This window comes from Archocentrus centrarchus, chromosome 14 (genome assembly GCF_007364275.1).
Source record: "Archocentrus centrarchus isolate MPI-CPG fArcCen1 chromosome 14, fArcCen1, whole genome shotgun sequence".
Lineage (NCBI taxonomy): Eukaryota > Metazoa > Chordata > Actinopteri > Cichliformes > Cichlidae > Archocentrus > Archocentrus centrarchus.
The window spans coordinates 1,708,096-1,728,131 of NC_044359.1; positions in this window are offsets into that span (position 1 = coordinate 1,708,096).

Below are 20,036 nucleotides of genomic sequence, written 5' to 3' on the forward strand. Positions count from 1 at the left end.
TCCTTCTTCAATCGGACTTTGAACTTCCTTATCCTATACCACAAGCCAAACTTGTCCACAGATTTAACTGGGGGCTGTAGGATATTGCAGTATCTTTTTAGGTACAGTTCAATGTCCTGGTCTGGTATTCTACCAGTCCAGAACTTAACCACCAAGGTCGTTATATCAATCTGTAGGGATGATTCGATTGCCATACCTTCCATTTCGGATCATCGCTTTTGGAAGACACAATTTCCAGGAAACGTCGAAGGGGGGGTTCTTGAAAGAAACACAGTTCAAAATCTCTCTTATTCGGTAAGGCAATGAAGGAATAAATGTCACGGGGATTAACCCATGTAGTCTGGAAGAGCAATTCCTCAGCTACATATTCTCGAGTAGGTGTTTCTCCATCACCGGTGTATTTCAACCTAACCCATAAACTGCCAAACTTAGAGGCATAAGATGCAGGAACAAGCGAGGGCATAATAAAGGCCAAAGGAGGGAAGGGCAAGGATAAACTTAGAGGTTGCCTCCCTTACCTCTTCCACTCATTTTCACTGGTCGGTCAATAGATCGTGACCTTTACCCCCCGCTGCTTTTAAACCTCTTTTTTTTTTTTTTTTTTTTTTAAATGTCCAATTGTTTAAAATCCTTTTTGGGAAGAAAGGACTTCAGGCCGAAGCGACTACACCCAAAGCCAATACAATTCAGCTGCCTCCGTGAAATGGAGGAAAAGGGGAAGTCCACAGAAAGATGGTTTTCTGCCCTTCTGTCCTTTCTTGTAATCCTCGCTTTTTTAATTCAGAACTCCTCTCTGACATAGTCCAAAGTCCAAAAGATAGAAATCCTAAGGCAGAGTAACCTCCAGCTTCAGTCGGCAGGGAGAATCCAGCAGAACTGTTCAAGGTCGAATTAATCCACGGAGGGCTTGGTCCTGTCCTCTCAGCAGAGCAGTTCTGGTCTGGGGAAGAAGCTCCTGACATTCTCGTTCGATGCTTCTGTGCATCACCTTACATAGTTTAAATCTAAGACACATCCTAGTTTTCATACATCATCATTACAAATTATCACCCCTCCGTCCATACCCATTTATGGGACTGTTGGACTTAACCATTACTTCATTGGGCCTCTAGGTACTTTTCCATTCTGAACATGTCTGGACATGTTTTCAACTTTGCTCCTACTGGTCTCTAATCAACGGTTTCTGTTCCCCATTTTACCCTGCTCAGTGATTCTCCCAGATTTCACAACTTCCTTTACATGCTGTGCTTTAAATCTTTTCTGTGTTACACACATTCTCATCAACTTTGACTAGAAATCATACAGATTATTTGTTACATTCTATAAATCAACCTTATCATTTTATAAATCAGAATTATGATTGTCCACATAGTACCAGGCATAGGCCATTGAATAACCAAGATCTCAACCTCAACTGACTTAATTCGACACTCCGATTGGCGTAACCAGGTGTCATTACTGCCGACGTGAATAACGATCTTACCAAATCTACGATTAGCCTTAGCCAGGGGTTCAAATTTCCATGAATGTCGCCTGCTCTGGCCCCTGGAAGACATTTGACTATGGTCGCCGGTGTCTCTAGCTTCACGTTTCTCAAAACAGAGTCACCAATAACCAGAGTTTGTTCCTCGGCGGGTGTGTCGCCGAGTGGAGAAAAACGGTTAGAGACGTGAACAGGTTGGTGGTGTACCCGGGGCTTCTGCTTAGGACTACGCTTCCTCCTCACCGTCACCCAGCCGGCCTGTTTTCCCTGCTGCTCGGGATCTGCTGGGGGGGAGATAACAGCGGCTAAGCTACCATGGTCCGCACCCGCTACAGGGGCCTGGCTAGATGTAGGATTTTCCAGGGTGCGGAGCCGAGTCTCCAGTTCAGAAAGCCTGGCCTCCAGAGCTACAAACAGACTACATTTATTACAAGTACCGTTACTGCTAAAGGAGGCCGAGGAGTAACTAAACATGTGACACCCAGAGCAGGAAAGTGCAGGAGAGATAGGAGAAGAAGCCATGCTGGTAGTGAGTCGGCTACAGAGTCACAGAGGCTGTTACCATGGTACTGCAGAGTTGGCGTTAGCTTTTTTTCTGGAATTAAAAAACCAGACTTTTCCACATTTAAGGAGAGTTTTTGGCTAAACCTGCTTCCTGGAGTAGGCCCCTGTTCTCAAACTCAGGACCACATACACCACTACACTGTGAATGCACATAAAACTTTGCCTGGGAAAATCAGTTCTTCATGTTTCTCTGAGTGTATTTAGGGAAGATTCACAATTATCGACATTTTCCAAAGTGTACAGGTGTGTGTGTGTGTGTGTGTGTGTGGGGGGGGGGGGGGGGGGGGGGGGGGCAAAAACCAGTAAAAGCTTTTAAATAGTTAGAAAATGTCGGTCAATCTGTGTAATTTGAGTGCTGCCGCCTAGCTGCCAAAACCAGAAAGACAATGGATGGATGGATTTTTATTAGTGCAACAAATACAATATTTTAATAGAGATGAAAGAGTATATATAATACCAAGATCTACAGAATTTTTCAACACCAGGAGGTGTTTTTATTAGGGGTGGGACTCGATTAAAAAAATTAATCTATTTAATTAGGAGCTTTGTAATTAATCGAAATTAATCGCATTTTAATCACATTTCAATATTTAACATGAGAAATATTAATTTAAGTTTGGTTGATGAATGAATCCATATACATAAGCTTAAACTTCAAAATTTTGTTTATTTTCCCACCAGTCTACTACACAGACCAATGAAGGGTGGAAGTGCTCCTGTGATAAACTCCTGAAATTAAAGTTAGGCATCATAACTGGATAGTTTTATTCAACATTAATGTCTCACTTGTTATAGTTGGAAATTAATCATTCTCTCAGCTGTATTCCTTGATGATGAAATGTGTTATGCTTGTTTTAACAGCTTATTTTGAATAAAGACAAAATTAAACCACAAAAAGGAGAAAAAGTTCGTTCTCCGTTTAACAGCTGCTTTTACACAGCTGTGCTTCACACTCACGGTTGCTAGGCAACATGAGCTACGCAGAGGTGAGGGCAGCTGATATGAAGGCTAGCCGCTCACTTCCGGCCTTTGTGGTCTTCGTGGGCTGCGAAAGACGTGGGCCGGGTCCTTCGAAGGATGCGGCCCCTGAATTTGGACATTGTGCGTCGATATAATCTGTATGCCGGGAACTCGTGCACTGAGAAACGTTCCATGGTGCAAAGTGCGATTAAAATGCGTTAAAATTTTTAATTTGTTATTTTCCCCATAATTAATTAATCGAAATTAACACATTAAAGTCCCACCCCTAATTTTTACAGAACCCCACAAGGGACATGGGAGAAAAAAATACGAGGGAAAAAAGAAAGATGCACACACTCACCTTGAGCTTTTATTTTAGGAATATATATGATATAGATCGGCGGTTTTCAAAGTGTGAGGTGCGCCTCCCCTAGGGGGCGCCAGAGCACTTTAGGGGAGGCGCGGTGCGAGGGAAAAAATAAACCGGGAAAAGAAGCTATCTGCTTGCTGTCTACTGATGTGAGAGAAAGAATGGACAAATAAGATGTGAAAACACTGTTGGTATCTCAAACATTAAACTCAGAATCTCAGATGTAACGTTTGTTTGAGAAAACGGTTGAAAAATGAGTTTGGGGTTGTTCTTATCATTAGAAAAATGAAAAAAGGGCGTATTTGCCATACAAAAGCCCTGATAAAATAATTAAAATGGGATTAAATGTTTTAAAATGTTCATGCGTTAAATTTCATTCAGATAAAGTGTCATTTTAAAATATAAGATGGTTCTAAAATAAAAGCAATTAGAAGGTGTTTTGTAGTGGCATTTGTTTGTGTGTGGGTTGATTATTGGGGGGGGGGCGCAGCAGGCATTGTGCTCCTTGGAGGGGGGCTCACCCTTTCATACTTTGAAAACCCCTGATATAGATGAATCAATGACTTGCGGTGAGGTTTGTGACAGGTGAGGCACTGACTCATCTGGAGTCAGATGTTAACATATATGAACCCAAAATAGAAGCTTATGTTTCAATTTGAATTATGCTAATGATTAATTATGCTAATGATTATTTATGCTTTAACACTATCTTATCTTCAACACCATACTGTTCAACAATGATGACAAGACAAACAAAATATTTAATGTAAGGTCAAACTATGTTTTTTTGTGGGGGGGGTCTCTCTTTTTAAATATATATATATATATATATATATATATATATATATATATATATATATATATATATATATATCAGGTCACCCCTACCAGCCATCCAGGAACTGTACACAGCACACTGTTCCAAGAGGGCAATGAACATCATCAAAGACACTACTCATCCAGCACACAGACTGTTCTCCCTTCTACCATCAGGGAAGCGGTACCGCAACCTGCGGTCCCGCACAAGCAGAATGAGTAACAGCTTCTTTCCTCAAGCAATTAGACTCATGAACACACTGAGGAAAGACACTTGAACATTCCATGTCCTTTGGCATTTTACTCTTGCACCTTGTATTCAGATGTACACTTTTTCACTTTACTTCTAGGACCACTGATTGTACTTCTGCTGCTGCTATGTGTGTGTGTGTGTGTGAGGGGGGGGGGTTGTGTGGTTGCGTGTCATGTCAGTATACTTATTACACACTGTGTGTGTGTGTTGTGTGTGTGTGTGTGTGTGTGTGTGTGTGTGAGTGAAGTGAGTGAGGGAGTGAGTGAGTGAATGAAGAGTGTGAATGAGTGAGAGTATTGTGTTGTATTGTATTGCACATTATCAGTATGTTAGTGTTCGAATGACTGCGCATATGTAAGTGTGTATTGTCTGTGTTTAGGCTGTGAATGAATATGTCAGAGTAAGAATGGTAATTCATGTACGAGTAGGTTAGCTGTGTATGTGTGCATGTGTGTGTGTGTGTGTGTGTGTGTGTGTGTGTGTGTGTGTGTGTATGTAAAGAGAGATTATTGTGAATGTCCTATTTAATTGTTTTTAAACTTGCACATTGGAGACTGGTCAAACGCAATTTCGAACTTCTGTGCTAACCCTGTTACATAGATTTTTGACAATAAAGTACACTTGAACTTGAACTTGAACATACCGGCTTTTATGGGATTCAGAGTTGTGCAGGAACTGCTTCCTATAAGATGAAACCAAATAAAAATAAGAAACCAAATCACAATACGTCTGTCAGCTTACTGTGACCATTCCTCCACTCTTAGTATTTTTGTTGTAGAAACGACCAAGTCTTACCGCAGTTTTCGGATTGTGCTGCCGTCTTTTCCTCTTTAGTAGGTGAGTCTTTGTTAGAGCATCGAGTCTCTACACAATAGACGCCATCTTTTCTTTAAGTTGCACTAGTAGAAACTTGAGTTAACTGAGGAGATAACCCACTCATTGCAGCCAGCAGTGTCTTCTCGTCTGCAGCGGGGCTGGTTGAAGCTGGCCGGTAGAGAGGCCCGCTTTCACGAGGAGCTTCTGGGGTGTTGAAAATATAGACGACCTCCATTGTTGTACCAGGAAAGCAGCGTAGACAAAGAACACCATTCAGTTTGAACAGAAGAGAACGACCGCACTGATTTCCTTTGGTCTTGCTGATATCTCTTATGTACATCCATGTATAGCAAAATAAAAGTTTATATGTTTTATATGTTTCTATGTTTTCTTATTCCATCTGCCTTGGTAGTCTTTAATGTCATTAATGCATGTGAACATTCACTGAACGTTTATAGCAGTGTTCATGGGATGTTGTCTGAATGTTCAATGCTAGCTGGGAAGCCACTGCACAGGAGAGGATGATGGTGTGACAGACTTTTAGTTACAGTGAATTAGACTGAAAACTGAGTTTGCTTTTCAATGAAAATAATGCTTGTAGTGTCACCAACATCAAGATATAGCCTTTGTTTATCTCCCTCAGTCCACTAAAGTTCAGGGTTCACAAAAAACTCCATGACAAAGGCTCACAGACAGAAGCTCACAGACAGAAGCTCACAGACAGAAGCTCACAGACAGAAGCTCACAGCCTTATTGGAAAAAGGGACAAAAGCTGAAAATGTCCAAAAGTATATTTCCAACTAGATAATACTAATTTATAAAATAGAATGACTTCTTCCGAGTTTAGTCTTGTTTGAATGTTTCACTGTATAATTTATGTGTAGTCACATTGTAATAAAAAAAAAGGCTTAAAAGATCCATCCATCCATCCATTTTCTTCCGCTTATCCGGGGCCGGGTCGCGGGGGCAGAAGCCTAAGCAGAGAAGCCCAGGCTTCCCTCTCCCCAGCCACCTCCTCCAGCTCATCCGGAGGGACCCCAAGGCGTTCCCAGGCCAGCCGAGAGATATAATCCCTCCAGCGTGTCCTGGGTCTACCACGGGGCCTCTTCCCGGTGGGACATGCCCGGAACACCTCACCCAAGAGGCAGCCAGGAGGCATCCTAATCAGATGCCCGAGCCACCTCAACTGGCTCCTTTCGATGTGGAGGAGCAGCGGCTCTACTCTGAGCCCCTCCCGGATGGCCGCACTCCTCACCTTATCTCTAAGGGAGAGGCCAGCCACCCTTCGAAGGAAACTCATTTCTGCCGCTTGTATTCGCGATCTTATTCTTTCAGTCACTACCCAAAGCTCGTGACCATAGGTGAGGGTAGGAACGTAGATCGACCGGTAAATCGAGAGCTTCGCTTTTACGCTAAGCTCCCTCTTCACCACGACGGACCGGTGCAGCGTCCGCATCACTGCAGAAGCAGCCCCGATCCGCCTGTCGATCTCCCGTTCCCTTCTCCCATCACTCGTGAACAAGACCCCGAGATACTTAAACTTCTCCACTTGAGGCAAGAACTCGTTCCTGAGCCGGAGATGGCACTCCACCCTTTTCCGGCTGAGGACCATGGCCTCAGACTTAGAGGTGCTGATTCTCATGCCAGCCGCTTCACACTCGGCTGCGAACCGTTCCACTGCGAGCTGGAGGCCCCCCCCTGATGAAACCAACAGAACCGCATCATCTGCAAAAAGCAGAGATGAGACTCTGAGGCCACCAAGGAAGAAGCCTTCCGCCACCTGGCTACGCCTAGAAATTCTGTCCATAAAAATTATGAACAGAATCGGTGACAAAGGGCAGCCCTGACGGAGTCCAACACCCACAGGAAACAAATCCGACTTATTACCGGCTATACGGACCAAGCTCTCACTGTGGTTGTACAAGGACTGAATGGCCCGCAACAATGGGCCAGACACCCCATACTCCCGCAGAACCTCCCAAAGAACACCCCGAGGAACACGGTCGAATGCCTTCTCCAAGTCCACAAAGCACATGTAGACTGGTTGGGCAAACTCCCACGCACACTCGAATATCCTTGAGAGGATAAAGAGCTGGTCCAGCGTTCCACGACCAGGACGAAAACCGCATTGTTCCTCCTGAATCCGGGGTTCGACTAACGGACGCACCCTCCTTTCCAGCACCCTGGCATAGACCTTACCGGGGAGGCTGAGTAGTGTGATCCCCCGAAAGTTGGAGCACACCCTCCGGTCTCCCTTCTTAAAGATGGGGACCACCACCCCGGTCTGCCAATCCAATGGCACTGCCCCAGATCTCCACGCGATGTTGCAGAGGCGTGTCAACCAAGACAGCCCTACAACATCCAGAGCCTTCAGGAACTCAGGGCGAATCTCGTCCACCCCAGGGGCTCTGCCACCAAGGAGTTGTTTAACTACCTCGGTGACCTCACCCCCAGTGATGGTCAAGTCATCCCCCTCATCCCCAGACTCTGCTTCCACTACAGAAGGCGTGTCAGTGGGATTCAGAAGGTCCTCGAAGTATTCCTTCCACCGTCCGACTATAGCCTCAGTTGAAGTCAGCAGCACCCCCCCCGCACTATAAACAGTGTGAGTGAAGCACTGCTTTCCCCTCCTGAGTCGCCTGACGGTTTGCCAGAATCGCTTCGATGCCGTCCGAAAGTCTTTTTCCATAGCCTCACCGAACTCCTCCCACACCCGAGTTTTTGCTTCGGCCACTACCCGAGCTGCATTCCGCTTGGCCTGTCGATACCTGTCAGCTGCCTCCGGAGTCCCACAGGCTAACCAAGCCCGATAGGACTCTTTCTTCAGCTTGATGGCTCCCTTCACCTCCAGTGACCACCATCTGGTTCGGGGGTTACCACCACGACAGGCACCAACCACCTTGCAGCCACAGCTCTGAGCAGCAGCCTCAACAATGGAGGTGCGGAACATGGTCCATTCGGACTCAATGTCCTCAGCCTCCCTTGGAATGCTGTCGAAGTTCTGCCGGAGGTGGGAGTTGAAGATCTCCCGGACTGGGGCTTCTGCCAGGCGTTCCCAGCGCACCCTCACAATACGTTTAGGTGTGCCAGGTCTGTCCAGCATCTTCCCCCGCCACCTGATCCAACTCACCACCAGGTGGTGATCAGTTGACAGCTCAGCTCCTCTCTTCACCCGAGTGTCCAGAACATACGGCCGCAGATCTGATGATACGATTACAAAATCGATCATCGACCTGCGACCTAGGGTGTCCTGGTGCCATGTGCACTTATGGACATCCTTGTGTTCGAACATGGTGTTTGTTATGGACAAACTGTGGTTTGCACAGAAGTCCAATAACAAAACACCATTCGGGTTCAGATCGGGCAGGCCGTTCCTCCCAATCACGCCCCTCCAGGTCTCACTGTTATTGCCCACGTGAGCGTTGAAGTCTCCCAGCAAGACTATGGAGTCACCAGATGGAGCACTCTCCAGCACCCCACCCAGCAACTCCAAAAAGGGTGGGTACCCTGAACTGTCATTCGGCGCATAAGCGCAAACAACAGTCAGGACCCGTTCCCCAGCCCGAAGGCGCAGGGAAACTACCCTCTCGTCCACCGGTGAAAACTCCGACGTACAGGCAGCAAGCCGGGGGGATACAAGAATACCCACCCCAGCTCGCCGCCTCTCACCGAGGGCAACTCCAGACTGGAACAGAGTCCAGCCCTTCTCCAGGAGACTGGTTCCAGAGCCCAGGCCATGCGTTGACGTGAGCCCAACTATATCTAGCTGGTATCTCTCAACCTCACGCACCAGCTCAGGCTCCTTCCCCACCAGAGAGGTGACATTCCATGTCCCAATAGCCAGTTTCGATAGCCGGGGATCGGTCCGCCAGGGCCTCCGCCCTCGGCCACCGCCCGACACACACTGCACCCGACCCCTACGACACCTCCCGCGGGTGGTGGGCTTGCAGGAGGGCGGGCCCATGTAACCTCTTCGGGCTGCGCCCGGCCAAGCACCACGGGCTAATGCCTGGCCACCAGACGCTCTCCCTCGAGCTCCCTCCCCAGGCCTGGCTCCAGGGTGGGGCCCCGGTAACCCTATCCCGGGGAGGGTAAACTGTTCCCTTGTTTTTTCACTCATAAGGGTCTTCTGAACCGCTCTTTGTCTGGACCCTCACCCAGGACGATGGGTGATGATAATGTAAATTTGATTACATATATCTCAAAATAAAAATATGCTGCTTACAACTGTTGGGAGGGGTAGACCACTGGTGAGTACTTGATTTGCATTTGTATGACTCACAGAAACCTCCTTTACATATGAAACCCTGCCCTAGACCTGAGGAGAGGGGGGGGGGGGGGGGGGGGGGGAGCACTGACACAGAGAGTCCAACCAAAGCCTCCTGCTGAGAGCCCTAAAGCTCAAGGCGCGCGGCAATATTACATACAAGAAACTGTCGAAAACCCCACTTTTCATGCAGTGGTAAGTGACACAGTGCCACCAGAGGTGAGCCACAGCACTGCACAGTACCGCATGTCCTCCATGTGTTTGAACAGGTAATGGGTAAATTCTGCGATTTTGACCATTAAAGTGTTGAAATAATTCAGAAAACAGTTTTATAAAACAGTCAAGTGGTCAAATCTATTTTCTCTTATCACTGTTAGTATTTTACTTGTCATGATGACAGGGGAGGCAGAGCCTCCCCTGCCTCCCCTGACTGCACGTCACTAAGATGAATAGGTGGGTGTCTCTGGAGCATGGAAAGGCGACTGGACTTCTTTTTGTTTCTTGAAGACATTCCTCCTCTCATCCCAAAGCCTTCTTCAGTTCTCAACCAAATGGTGGAGAGACCCAGGTATTCAAACCCCTGTGGGTGTAGTCCCCTGGAGGTGGTTATGACCCTCTATTGTTCATGTGCGTAAAAACATGTGCCAAGGTGTGAAAGGAGGCGTGGGTCACAATCAGTGGTTCAAGGTGAAACCAATATAGGACTTCGCTCCATTGTATCATGTGACCTATTGAGGTCACTGGAACAAAGGTGTGAATGGGGGTTGAGGGACCTGGGGAGGGAGCTCAGGACAGCACTGTAAGGGGAGAAATTTGGTGATGTAATCCACCTCCTCTGTTCAGTGATGGTTGTTCACAGTGGACATAGATGCTTCTTTTACTCCTCTTTCAAACCATCTGTCTTTTTTTCTCCCATGTCCCTTTTGGGTTTCCATAGTTTAAAAACTTCCTATTACATTACAATACCAAAGAACCAGGCAAAATTAAAGGTCCTGAAAAAATATAAACATTTTCTTTCTACACGTTGGAAAATGTTTATAGTTGTTTTAAGTAACATATGTAAAATATATTTCAATTAATTCATTGTAATTTTTCACAGCATGAAGGTAAAAGTCTACATTTAATATACTAAAGTTAGTGCATATAAAAAAATAAATGAACCGATTCTGAGGTCTGTAACGACCCACCACAGATGTTTATTCCCCTCAGTTTCTTCATTGTGTTCAATGTTTTTAAAGATTTCTTCTCAGGTGATTCATGTGTCATTACAAATAGTCCAGTCTGAACTTTTAGTAAAAGTTTTACTTTTTGTGTTTATATGTGAGATTATGAACTGATCAGAGGATGTTTTTGATGTGAACTCTGGGAAGTAGTTGTATCACAGTCTGGTGTCAATGATAACTAGCAGGTTAGGTTCATCAGGGAATGCCAGAGCCAAGGTTAGAGAGCCAAGATGGCGGACGGAGAGAGTGAACGTAATCAGGTAACAGATGATTTAATGTTGGCGTTATTAGAATCAGACAGTTTAATATTGTGTTACGTTCTATATCGCTGTAGTGTATTTGGCTTCCAGAGCATTTTTTATATATTTTATGTTGGTGAGTATGTTGAGCTAAGGTAGCAGGTCTCGAAAGGCTGCTCGCAATGCATTGTGGGCCGAGGTTGCCATGTTCCAGGCAACAGTGTTTGTTTACATCCTTGAGTTAGAAACGGTGCTACAAGAGAGAGAGGGTTTTTTTTCTTTGTTTACACGAGACCGCTATCTGGAAACTGCCGGTATTTTCGGATGTTGATTGGGGAAAGGTTCCACATTTTGACGGCTCTCGGTCATTAGAATCCGCTGTAGTTGTCATGCCAGGGTACGATATGGCGCTGTGACTTTAGGATGTTCCATTCTTTTATTAATAGTATTGGGTTGTCAAAACAGCGAAATCAATATCATAAAGAATATAGAAACAAAAATATAAGACCAGGGGGTTATCATTAACAGATCATAAATAGATAGAAATGTCAAACAATTAATTCACAAACATGTTAAAGTGATTAAACATATCAGTTGTCTTAATGGCTTTAGTATTTTTGAATATTGAAGTGTTGTAATATATTGTTTGAATTCCTCTTTAAAGATTAAGAAAGAAGGTTTGTGATTTGAAAATTTAGATTTATGCATCTAATATTTTGCAACTAATAAGTTAGGTTGATGATATAGAATTTGTCTGTTTTATTAGTAGGACAAGAGAAGTAACCAAACAACATATATACACAAGTGAATGAAAAATTATCAAGAATGTTTTGGAAACTAAATGTACAAATATCTTGACAGAAAATGCATGAGACAGGACCAGAATAAATTACAAAGGTCTTCATAGAGATTGCAGAGTGAGCAGTTCATGTCAATGTCTTTTTCTGTATAACTGAGAAAAAAAAAGCTTGCAGGGATAAAAACAATGGATCATCTTAAAATATTCTACTTTAATCTTATTAATCGTAAGAGTTCCACTCGAGACCTGGTTTCAAAAAGTGCTGGTGTCAGAAACTCCGATGCATCAACCTTTCGAGTCCTGTGTTATCTGCTTTATTTCTGCTAATTTAAAGCTCTTGTCTTCTATCAGATAGATTCATCCAAGTTAACAGAATACTGTACTGTCTAAATTTGTTTTGCTACATGTAATGACAAGAGATAACTATTAATTAAAGTAAGTAGTCACTTTTAGAATGAAAAAAGGATTTTAATGCTAATCTAAACAGTTGCAAGATAATTTGTCATTCTGAACATCATTTATTTCTAGGAATTACTGCTGGAGCAACTAATGAGATGTCTTCAGTCAAGAATATGTGAAGTTATTGGTCAGCAGCATTTGGATTTGGATTACTTCCATTATGTTATAAATCAGGAGGTTTTTATATTTACATCTGCCTCAACTGTGCTTCCTATACCCATGGATGTTTTGGAGTGTCTTTTAAGGCTTCAAGAAAAAATCTTCCTTGCTGTTTCTCAAGAGGGACTCCAAGCACTAATCACAGAAGTTAGCAGTGCAAAAGGACGGCCTAAATTAGAAGTCTCTGAGGACCTGCTTGCTCATCTGATTGACATGTCCCTTCCGGTGTCATGTGTTGCTCATCTTCTGGGGGGTCAGTGAATCTACCATCTTTCGACGCATGAGAGAACTTGGATTGTCAACCAGATTTTCCTACAGCACCTTATCTGACACAGAACTGGACAGTGCTGTGTTGTCTGTAAAAAACAGACTACCAAATGCTGGTTACAGAATGGTTAAAGGTTGCTTGCAAGCAGAAGGACACAGAGTTCAATGGGAACGCAATAAGGGTTCAATGCACAGAGTTGATGCTGCTGGAGTTTTGGAAAGATTATTGCAGCTTGGTTGTATTGTCAGAAGGACATACTGTGTACAACACGCTCTGTCTTTAGTACACATGGACACAAACCATAAGCTAATAAGTTCTTGAAAATAAATGTTAAGAGACCCAACAGTAAGTTGGATATGGGCAGCACTTGCCTAATTTTTTGATTAATTTGTTGCACTTTTGTGTAGGTACAACATCATCATATTTGGAGGAATTGATAGGTTGTCCAGAAAGGTGAGGCATTGTTTCTTACAGAGAATGTGATTAATTTTGTTCTAAAATTGCAGATAATCTCAAATTGTGTGTGCAGATCATGTACCTGGAAGCAGCAACAAATAACAGATCAGCCACATTTTTTTTGAAAGCAGTAGAGAATTACGGTTGGCCATCAAGGTAAGTTCTGTCAGCCTGTGTATATCTCTCTCTCTCTCTCTCTCTCTCTCTCTCTCTCTCTCTCTCTCTCTATATATATATATATATATATATATATATATATATATATATATATATATATATATATATATATATATATAGTTTGTGTTTGCACTATGAAAAGTTTGTTACTCTTCCCTTAGGGTCAGGGGTGATGAAGGTGTTGAAAATGTGGCGATAGCTGAAACCATGTTCAGTGTAAAAGGGACAGGCAGAGGTAAAAGTGTTCAGAATCAAAGGTTAGTATTTATATATAATTAAATGTAAATAATAATATATATAATTAATTGGTTACTGTCATTTAGGATTTCTATATTTTATATTTGTAACAACAATCACAATCGTGCACATTAACAGTGCAAAGTTTTCAGGATTATATAAAGACTGTGTAAAACAAAAGTTGCCTCTTTAAAAAAAAAAAAAAATAGGTAGCTTTCCTATACTAGTAAGTTAATCATAAATTATCTTTTTCTTTGTAATTAAGTTTTTTTATTGTTTACGTTGTCTGATACAGAATTGAGCGCCTGTGGCGAGATGTGTGGACCAGTGTAACACAACTGTACTACGAGGTACTTCACAGCCTGGAGGAGGACGGCCTTCTGGATTTGTCCAATGTGGTTCATATGTTTTGTGCACATTACGTGTTCCTCCCTCGGCTGGCAGATGCACTGCACACTTTCACTGAAGCGTGGGACAATCATCCTTTGAAGTCTGAGAGTGGACTTACCCCAAACCAGCTGTGGGTTATGGACACATGCAAAACCCAGCTGATGAAAGAGAGGAAGACTTGCAGGTGTGTTTGACACTCTTTACCACTCATTTTTTCTTGTCTCCAATCTTAATTCATGTATTTTTATTCAATGACAGAACCTGGAACTGTTTGGCACTGACTGGGAGACATTTGATGGCGTCAGACAAGAACCCCATGGAGTTCAGCTCCCAGAAACTCCATGCCCTCCATCTCCTGCTGGATTAGAATCTATGACATCTGTCCTCAATCCCCTTGCGCCATCACAATCATATGGCAGAGACCTGTATGTAGTGAGCAAAAAAAAAAAAAGTAGTGAACCAGATCAAACATACCGCAATCCTCTGTTTCTCGTAGGAAGTCTTGGAAAAAATTCATGATGTTCGCTTCTCGGGTGTACTTCATGGAGCCCCTCTCACTGAAAACTGGCTGGCACTTCTCAAGGATAAATGCTGCATCCACCTTTTGAAAAGTGGGTTTAGATGTACACTGCATTTCTAGCATTCAACATAAAATATGTTCAGTGAAAAAGAAAAAAGGATCCAGAATCATTTAACTACCTTATCATCTTCAGTTGGTACAAACAGTGGCAGACAGATACAGGCCATACAGCTGCAGGCCTTTTCTCAGTTGGTCAAGCATTGGGATAACCCTCATGGTTGAGTGAAGCACAGTAGACCTGGAAATGTGTAAACAGTTCAGTACCAGCATTCTAATCATAACTGGAGATAGTTTGTCAAATTGTATGTTAAATTTTGTCACCTGGCATGAGACAGTTGCAATGTCTACAGTCCCTGACAGAAGTTCTGTCGCTTATCCATGTTGTGGAAACAAAAGCTCATAACTTGACTTTAAATTCATCCATTGGTTTTAGAAATGACTCATATGAAAGCTGAAACCCTCCCAAATGAGGTTTAATTTATGAAAATAAATTTGCTTCACTGCAGAAATATTGATCATTTATGAACACAGAAAGGTCAGATTTTGGCAAGACAAAAGTTTTGTCACCCACAGAAAGTAATGTGAAAATCAAACAAATAATTTACTTCAAGTCAAGTCAAGTTTATTTATAAAGCACATTTAAAACAACGACGTTGACCAAAGTGCTGTACAAGATCTGTAACCCCAAGGACTATACAAAGATGTTTCATAACATTGGTGAATGAAGTTGTGGTGCTATTAGAGCCATATTTAATATTTTGTGTGACTTCCATGAGCTTGAAGGACTGCATCCATGTATTGATGAAGTCATCAGGAACAGCAAAGAATGCAGTCTTACATGCCTCCCAGAGTTCATCAAGATTCTTTGGTTTTGTCTTCCAAGCTTCCTCTTTCATCCAACCCCAGACATGCTCAATGATGTTCATGTCTGGTGACTGGGCTGGCCAGTCCTGGAGCACCTTGATCTTCTTCGCCTTGAGGAACTTTGATGTAGAGATGGATGTATGAGATGGAGCACCATCCTGCTGCAAAATTTTACCCCTTTTATGATTGGGAATGTAAGAGGTAGCTAATACTTCTTGATATTTTAGGCTATTGATATTGCCTTCCACTCTGCAAATGTTTCGCACACCCACATACTGAATGTAACCCCAGACCATGATCTTTCCACCACCAAACTTAACTGTTTTCTGGGTGAATCTTGGATCCATACGGGCTCCAGTAGGTCTCCTGCAGTATTTGAGGTGGCTGTGGTGTAATTCAACTGAAGATTCATCTGAGAAATCCACCTTCTGCCACTTTTCCAGCATCCATCCGTTTAGCAGGCTGCGGGCCTTGGCAAATGCCACACGGTTTTTTAATTGCCTTTTGTTTAGTGCTGGCTTCTGGGCACTGATTCGACCATGGAGGCCATTTCGAGACAGAATCCTACAAACTGTTCTAGTTGACACAGGGGCTTGAGGTGACCAGGCCTGGTAGAGCTCTGCTGCAGTGGAAAAGGGGCTGGCTTTGGATTTTCTAACCAACAAACGTTCCCCCTGAGCAGTTGTCTTGCGGGGTCAGCCAGACCTGGGCTTGTCAAAAACATCTCCAGTCTCTTCAGATCTTTTTTTAATTCTTTGTACTTGATGCTGAGACACATTAAAGGTGCCAGCCACCTCTGCAGTGGATCTGGTCTTCAGCTTCTTGATAATCAAGGCTTTGGTCGCAGGGTGGATTTTTGGCATGTTGTCAGAAGTCAAGTTGCAGTTCAAGTGAAGGTCTGGGGTGCTGGGGTTCTTTTTATACACACCCACTAATTAACCGATCGATTAGTGAGCACAGGTGAGGCTGTAAACTAGGATTGGGTGCATTATATGACAAGGCGACAAAACTTTTGTCTTGCCAAAATCTGACCTTTCTGTGTTCATTAAATGATCAATATTTCTGCAGTGAAGCAAATGTATTTTCATAAATTAAACCTCATTTGGGAGGGTTTCAGCTTTCATATGAGTCATTTCTAAAACCAATGGATGAATTTAAAGTCAAGTTATGAGCTTTTGTTTCCACAACATGGATAAGCGACAGAACTTCTGTCAGGGACTGTACCTACCTGATTATCTGTACCTGTTTGCTGTATTTACCTGAAGATACAAAGTTCATTATTTAATACCATTTTTACTGCCAGTTCTGAGAAGGCATTTATTTTGTGTCTTGCTTCACATGCAAGGAATTAGGAAAAACCATGAGCTTAAATACAATTAAAGCTAGAGGTTTAAATGAAAAATATAAAAACACAGCTATTTTTTTTTCCACGTTAGACCTTAAATCAGACTACAACATTTTTTTTCCTCTCTTTTTTTTTTTTTTTTTTTTAGGTCTGATAGGATGATCAAAACTATTTCCAAATAATGAATGCCAGAATAAAACAAAGGTAGTGGATGTTTAGCCATCTGACAGCTCCAGATTATTCAACCATCTGTTCCAATTGGCATGTATAATTGTCATGAAAAATTACTTTTGGTAATAAGTTATGTCCTAAAATGTTAAAGGTTTAGACTGACTAGAGGTCACACAATGAGGAGAAAAGAAAGGCTTTGTATTCACAGTATATAAACTTGTGGTTTCAACTGCATACTTGTAAACGTGCTTTTTAGTAAATATTACAATGTTAGATCTAATTTCACTCAATTTATTATTACTTTACCTCCATAATAAGTTGTGTCAACTCCAAGTCAGTGACATCACAGGCAGATACCTGAATGTGGTCCACATCACCAGAGCACAAATATGTGTAGCACCATTTGCGAAGGAAGTTTGGAGGAGGTCCTCCTTATGCTAAGCTGGCTGCCATAATTTCTCCTGCAGTCCTACATACCAGGTCAATTAGAAAGCAAAGTGTCTGTTAACCGGACGCATCTTGCAATAAATTAAATTTGCCTTACTTGTAGTAAACAGAATACCTGAAGTAATTGAGATCCAGGCTGGTTAGGCAATAACGAGGATTGTTCCCCTTGATGTCTGGGCTGCTCAGAAAGAGTCTTTTTTCTATTTCAGCAACCATTTCTGAATTAAAAAAAGAAAAAAACAACAAAAAAACAAAGTAGGGACAGAGAACAGGAGAAATAAAATACTGAACCAATCTTGTTACAGTGAAGCAATCACTTCAAGAAAGACATATGCAGCTGTACCTGTTAAAAATTCTTTGCTCAGAGCCCCTGTGTCTATACCAGGTTCCCCAAAAAAAGAAACCTTCAGTTTGGATCTTGGAGATAATTTTTTTGTCTTTGTCATTGTTGTATTCCTCTTGTGAAGAGGTCGCTTCCCGATATACAAAGGGAGAACGTGTTGCCTTCATCCACTTGGCAATTGAGCCATTGTAAGACATCCTCAGCACTTTAAAAATATAGACATGCACAAAAGAAAAATGTTAAATCTACAATGTCAAATCTGGCATTAAAAGTTTAGTCAAAAATAACACCACCCCCCACAAGGCCAAGATTATGCTAAGATACACCACACACTTTGTGTGTGTGTGTGTATATATATATATATATATATATATATATATATATATATATATATATATATATATATATATATATATATATATATATATATATGTGTATACACACACACACACACACACACACACATACACTTATATCTTTTGAAAACAGGTATTTGAAGGTCAAAGACACACAAGTAATAGTACCTTTGAAAGTTTTGTTCATTTGAGCTGGTACCATTGCTTTCACTGTCAACAATTCTGCAGACAGACAGTCACAATCGAATCATTTAAATCACTGAGTTGAAATTACATTGAAATTACATTACAGAACTATATCCTTTTTTATAGTTATGGTGTTCATGAATATTATCCAATATTTAATAAGGTACCGTAGTCCACACTCTGATGCGTGACTCTCAATCATTTGATATGGAATACAACATGGCACACAGGGCATTCAGCACTCTGAAAACATCATGCAGATTAAAATACTTTGCTAAGATTGCAAAATGAAAAAAAGGAAATGAAAATTTCACCATTTCTCCTTGATCCTCAGCACAGTCAGAAGACACATGGTGGTCCTAAATATGGTTATGAATACACAAAACAGTATGAAACAACTTTAATTTTAAAATTTCAGGAAATTAAACTGAAAATATGACAGCAAAGTAGCTGACATACATCATCAGAAGAACTGTGCAGATGAATTGTCTCCTCCTTGCAGCTCTTAATGTGTAAAAGAAGCGCTTGCAATGGAAACATCTTCCCGCAGGTTGTGCAAGTAACTCTGGGCATATGCTCAAATTCTTTGGCTTCTGGTGGTAGTGGAGTAGTGTCCATATTTTCCTGTATGGGAGCAATGTAAATCATAGACTCTCCATTTGCACTAACACCTTTAAGCTGTTGCCCTGTGTAGCCATCTGAGTCAGGGGGAATGACTGCCAATTTGCGCTGTCCACTCCCACCTTAAAATGGAGAAAAAGCTGATGTAGTGACTGACATTACAAACATTCAGAACCTGACAAAGAAATTCCACAACACTTTTGGCTGCAACTGTGAAGAATCTAAAATAATGGAAATGTGAAAGGACTAAATGTCTGTAATACAAGAAAAAACATTCCTATACAAAGAGATCCCCTAGAAATATGTTTACATTTGTTAGTGACAGAGACATAAACACTAATGCCAATCAGTTAATCCATTAAACTCAAAATACTTGTGACTGTAACACTAACTTATAAATCATAACCTTTGGACCTTCATTCTTTTGTTGTGTAACATTTTGATCCTTTCTGACCATAATTTTATATTGTTTAAAAGTTTTTTGACTTGACTTAGTCATTCTCTCACCATCTTCTCTCACCTTTTTACACAACATAGTATGTAATAGATTTTTCAAATTGGGAAATTTGTTGAGCTGTAGCAGCAAAACTTTGATCATAAAAAGCATTATATATCAATAGATTTGGAAAGGGATTAAAAAATGAGAATAAAAATGATCTTTATACAGACCATGACATATTTTAAAAGGTTACTGAAATGTTACTGTGCAAACATACACAAAACAGCTATATAATTCAGTGTAAACTATATGTAACTACTTGTTTGTGTGCATAAATATGCTGCAAATAAGAGCTATAAACTGTTTTTATAAGTTCTTGATTAATCAGAATCAGAATACTTTATTGATCCCAAAGGGAAATTACTATTGTTACAGCTGCAACCGTTTCATTTAAACGAGTAAAACCTCTTAAAACTCTTAAAAATACTTATCTGCAGCTTTGTGAAGCAACCACCCCCCCCCCCCCCCCCCCCCCCCCCGCACACACTTCCAAGTTTTGGGTATGCATTAAGGAGCAAATCTGTCAACTTATAAAATAGATTGGAAATTAAACAAACAATATATGAAATTTTCAAAGGTCTTATGTTTTCACTCATCTGATCAAAAAAGATGTAACATACTTTTACGTGTAAACATATACAAACCTCTGAATGAGTAATATTCTCGTTAACAGTTAAAGCCCGTTTTC